The sequence below is a fragment of the Cololabis saira genome, chromosome 10 (assembly GCF_033807715.1).
Source record: "Cololabis saira isolate AMF1-May2022 chromosome 10, fColSai1.1, whole genome shotgun sequence".
Taxonomy (NCBI): Eukaryota; Metazoa; Chordata; class Actinopteri; order Beloniformes; family Belonidae; genus Cololabis; species Cololabis saira.
In genome coordinates this window covers 21155263-21161311 of record NC_084596.1, presented here as the reverse complement: position 1 = coordinate 21161311, position 6049 = coordinate 21155263, and positions in this window count along the sequence as shown.

Below are 6049 nucleotides of genomic sequence, written 5' to 3'. Positions count from 1 at the left end.
GGTCCGACAGAGACTGCACATGAATGAAACATTTTCAACCACATGATCTGTGTGTAGTTTGTGAGAACGATTGGTGGAAGCTCATGACTCAAACATAAGTAACACAGAGTTAGGTACAGACATTTCTCTTAGCATGTAATACTTGGTCTAGCTACCAGAGTGGACTAATAGCAGACCTTCCACAATAAGCATTGTTGAAGGTTGCTCATGTGTCAGGTAAGGGGCAGAAATCATCTGGGAGACCACTATATGCTCTTAAAAGAAGAATCCATGGATCAACAGAAATCAGATTTGAACCTAATGAAGAAAGTATGGTTGAGGCATACAAAGGTCAGTGAGAGTCAACATTGGGGACTAATGAGTGTCATATTCTCTGCTGAAAGCTGATATAATAAGCCTGTAGAGGCAAAACAAAATGGACTTAATGAAGTAGGGACTCAACAGCAAAGGTTTGAATCTGCACAACGATGATTAACCAATGATAAACTATTACTTGTGATGAGTAAATGTGGGTTGTCTCATTAAGATGTGAAAGCAATTAATTTGGTTACTTGGTGGTTCATCACAGTGGAGTTCACAAATTAATTTAGCTCACAAAAAAATCCTCTTTAAAAACCAACATTACACTTAAGTGTCTCAATTGTAACAATGTTTTTTTGAGGAACTTCTGGTATTTTTTCTTCATTTCCTGTGGTTTACTTTTGCCTCATCTATGCAGATTTAGACACTTTTGTTTCAATGCCTCCAACCTAATAATACTTTTTATCATGAGAAGAAAAAGCACAGCTGCTCATAATAAACTGATTTCCACTTCGCCCCATTCAATTTCAGTTCTCCAGTTCATTAAGGCCCGCTGCAGCACTGTTGGGATTTACAGGAACACTTGAATGCTGCACAGTCTTCATTAATGGCCCATGAACCTTTTTTTTTTTTAGCCATCATGGCAGGAAACGTACAGGTGTAATTAATGCTTTTAATGGCATCATTGGACCTTGTATGTAATCTTTGAAAGTCAAGGCAGCAAGGCAGTAAACAACACTGAAGGGCAGTCGACCCGTGGTGCTGTTGTGAATTAATAATGCTGCTGCGTTGTGTCAGCGTGTGTACCGAGAATGGCTTACTCAATGAAATTGCTTTTAATGTGCTTGCAAAACAAGACAAAAAAAAAAAAAAAAAAGGTTTCAAGAGGCAGCGCAGTATAATTGAAATTCAGAAAAATAGTAATTACAGACAACTCAAAACACTTCATCTCTGGAGCTGTTTCATTGAAAATGTTTTGTGGTTCACATGATCCGACCCTTCAAGTTTCTTTAGTTTGGTACAGTGATTTTTGATTAAACACTGGTCAAGAAATGAAGTATGTGACCTATTGGTTTTTTAAAGAAATGTATGATCACTAATGAACAATGACCAGAGTTCCATAGACTTGAAGTGTTAGAGCAAAGCCAGTTTGAAGGTTTATAGAGCTGGGTCAGAGAGAGAAAACTGTCTTAACTGCTATCGATAAATAAATACAAGAAACAAGCATGTCTGTAGCTAATGAGCTAGTTTAGGGAATTAATATTTAACTAGAACCAGTGTTTTATATGTGTTCATCCAGATCAGTTTTTATGAGATCCGTGAGAGACAAGGTGGCTAAAGTTACAGTGCTAACCAGGGCTAATCAGCTGTCAGACCTTTCTGTGATTGTTGAAGACTTAAATCTTGTAAAAAAAAAAAAAAGTTTTAAAAATCAAAATGATAATGTTTTAGCTTTCAGTCTGGAAAAGCAAAAGGATGGTTTTGCTGAGCTATGAACTTAACTTAACTAACCAAATTAGCAGTGACTCTGTTTTAGCTCTTGGCCCAACTTTTTTTTTTTAACAAAATGAAATAAAATAACTTTTTTTTCTTTTTTCTGTGTCTTTTTCTGTTTTTATAGTTTAAAATACTTTTCATGTTAAAATAATAAAAGTCACAACAATAAATGAATAAAGTATGTGAAACCAACGTTGTGGGTTTGTTAAGATGACACATTTTACTCCCACATGCTCTTTTGTATATCGAGGCCTTCTCTTAAATATAAAACTCTGCGTATGGCAGCCTGGAGGATTACATTTGTATACTGATAAGATTATCAATTGCTAAGGGGGATGAAAAGCTTTTAAGACCTAGGCCGGTCTCTAGTGACCGAGTGACCCAGCATGATCTGGGTCAGCTAAGCTAAAGTTGCTAACTTGTAGTAAGTGAGCTAAGCTACTCCTGACAGCCTGCAGGTCTGCTCGCTCTGCCTTTTGTCCATTATCCAATGAATCATACTTGACTTAGGGTGTCAGTTCCTGCCAAAATGGTGCCACACAAACAAATGAAAAAGAGGCTTCAAAAGCTCCGCTCAGAAAACCTGGTGGGGGACATAAGCGGGGGGTTCTTCGTGTAAAGTTTACGGGTGTCATTGGCAAAACTATGTAAAAATGAATGGGTTTTAAAGTCGATCTTGTTTAGACAAGACATTACCAAACTACATTTTGCATCAGGGCTCTAAACTAAAACAGTGTACTGTAAACAAACTAGCCACCAAACATCTTATTCAGTAGAAGCCAAAAACTACAGCAAGGATGTCAAAATGGTTGAGAAGCCGAAATTTTACATCGAGCAAGAATGGGAAATCCTTTCGTCCTTTCCTTAACCTCCATCACTTGGTCCATTAGCACATCAACATAGATTGTTGGAATGCAGTGGTAGAAGGGGCGCTGTACTGTTTTGAAAATATATAAACTCAAAATGAGCTGATATTTAGGCAAAAATACATGAAATTATTGCGTTTATTCTTTTCTTTTTCTAATATTCATGTAAATAAAGTGCTTCGATCATTATGTACAAAGTCAAAAAATATGGCCTCAGTCAACAACGCTGGCCGGATGTTTGATGAGTAGAGACACGGAGGCTATTTGCTGTGTTACAGCTTCCGGGAGATATTTTCTTACACTTGATTAGATCTTTATTGATTAACACATATAAACAAAGGATGGTTACATCTTCTATTATGAATACCTACTAAACAGATGAAAATTACTTTTTGATGTTTCAAAACTGCCATCTTTGATCTTTAAAACAATTAACACCCATCCTCTTGCGAAAGTTGAGATACAAGCATTCAGAGACATGAAGGTTTTGAGAACATGGTTGAAACTTTTGGCAGAATGAAATATATATAAGATGAATATGAATGCAAGACAGAAATGCAAGCATGAGTAAACGAACAGCGATGGGAACAGTACAAGAGTAATGTGCTTTCTTTTCCATGTTCCACTTATAAGCTGTGCAGCACTATTTTACATCAGTTGAAACAAAGCAGGGAGGACTCCTCAACACCAACATACAAAGAATTATCATTCACTCAGTTGAGCAGTAATGAAGGACTGGATCGCTGTTTTAAAGTAATCCTTTGACAGAATGTTTTAATCGTTGCCAATTTCAGCTGAAAGAAGCTCGATTTCACCACTGCGCCGATCTGACTCACAAGTCTAAAACCCTTGTCCATCAGGTTTAAGACAGTATGCTTTCCGTTGAGCCCATGCCCTCACCTCTGTCATTTAATCAGAAAGCATAAGGTTCAGAGCCATCCAAGCCTTAGGTTCCACTCAGTTAAAGCTTGTATGTAGGAAGCATCCTTTCATTTTAGGGTCACATGGACCTGAAACAATGGAAAACAGTCTTGTGCTTTCTAAGAATTTGGCAAAAACAGATGACGTGCCCTACCTAACTCAAAACATATTATGAGCTAAAATAACGAAATGCTTGAAATTAAGTTTGAGAATCAGCCAGCAGTACAAATATGTGTGTAATATGACTCTTCTGTTATGATGTCTTATGTTCTCTAGTGTCTTTGAATACAACTTACAAAATATGTGATCATATTCAGATGTTCTTATGAAACATGTGGCTCTTTGCAGAAAGGAGGAAGTCAGTGAGTATACAAAAAGATTTGAGATGGTGCATTGTCAAATAGAGAAAGTGTACATGTATGTTTCTCTCCTGAGACCAGATTAGTATGATAAGCAAATTACAGATTGTGTCAGGGAGATTTGCATTACTGCCGGCCCCTCGTACTCTTGCAATATCCGTCATCATTTCATCACTTCACATCAGGGAGAAGTGTTAAATGGGGTAGCATAAACTGTGCTTCCTTCAGAGAGTTTAGTGTATATTTTACTTTATAATCTTGCTTTTATCTGGTGCTCTGCATTTCTGTAATCATCTCTCACGCTGCTCTATTTAGTCTCCCACAGAAGGACGCTGCCATCACCATGCCTGACTGGAAGGATGGTATTTATGTGGGTCCAGACCTCAAACACAAGTGATCTGAAAACTCATGTACATTTATAGTGTGTAAATCTGATAAACCTTACACGCATAAAAGGTGTTCCACATCCAACCTGGTTGATGCACAGGGTGCTATAGACATTTCATGGTGTCTGAATACTTATCTGGGATATTTCTGTATTTTATTTGATATGCCATTCACCCTTCAAATAAATATTTCCAGACATAAAAAATGTAATGTTTGAATAACCATAGAGAAGTAAATCATATGTTTTGAATTAACTAGCAGTCTGTCAATGTAATACAGTTGAAACAATATATTTTCAGTTTTACATGATGCAGTAATATTGTTAATAAACTCAGAAATACCCGTCCCACAACATTTTACACAATAGACTGTGAGAAAGCAGACATTCATAAAAAAGATATTCACATCAAAAGTGTTTAGTTTTGAAAATAAATAGAAATCGTATATTTGGACAATAAGGAATAGAATCATCACAACTGGTATGCATACATTTATTTATTGATTTGTTTAAATGTAAATGTCTAGATTGTGACAAATGACAAGAAAAGCGTCAGCAAACATTGATAACTCAATGGGAATACCTGTTGGCCTAAACTGAGCTTCCACTATCCGTGACTGCTACTGCTTTATGGCACGTTTTCATTAAGAAATATAATCTAAGATGATTAAAACAGTGTCTGCTTTCTGATCGTCTATTGTGTAAAATGTTGTGGGACAGGGGTATTTCTGAGTTTATTAACAACATTACTGCATAATGTAAAACTGAAAATATATTGTTGCAACTGTATTACATTGACAGACTGCTAGTTAATTCAAAACAGATGATTTACTTCTCTATGGTTATTCAAACATATTAAATTTTTTTTCCCAACTTAGTTTATTGGGATTTCACAGGTGAGATGATACAAGTTCACAGGTGGTACTTACAGTGGTCTGCGTTTAAAAAAAAAAACAATGATAAAGAAAAACAAATTGACATACAAGCAGAGAAGGACAAAAAACAAAGTGCAACAGAATAACACATGACAACTCAACGTATTATCGTTGTACAATTGGCAAATTAGAGTTGGATTCAGATTCCACTTGAAAAAAGATAAATAAAAAGGGGGGATGAATAAGCGATAATCCATCCCAGACACAGACCTTACATATATAAACATATTACATTTTTAATGTCTGGAAATATTTATTTGAGAGGTGAATGGCACATCAAATAAAATACAGAAATATCCCAGATAACTATTTAGACACCTTGTACATGTCTATAGCACCCTGTGCATCAACCAGCTTGTATGCATGCATTTATTTATTGTTTTATTTAAATGTAAATTGTGACAAATGACAAGAAAAGCGTCAGCAAACATTGATAACTCAATGGGAATACCTGTTGGCCAAAAACTGAGCTCCCACTATCCGTGACTGCTACTGCTTTATGGCACGTTTTCATTAAGAAATATAATCTAAGATGATTAAAACAGTGTCTGCTTTCTGATGGTCTATTGTGTAAAATGTTGTGGTACAGAGGTATTTCTGAGTTTATTAACAACATTACTGCATAATGTAAAACTGAAAATATATTGTTGCAACTGTATCACATTAATTCAAAACAGATGATTTACTTCTCTATGGTTATTCAAACATATTACATTTTTAATGTCTGTAAATATTTATTTGAGGGGTGAATGGCACATCAAATAAAATACAGAAATATCCCAGATA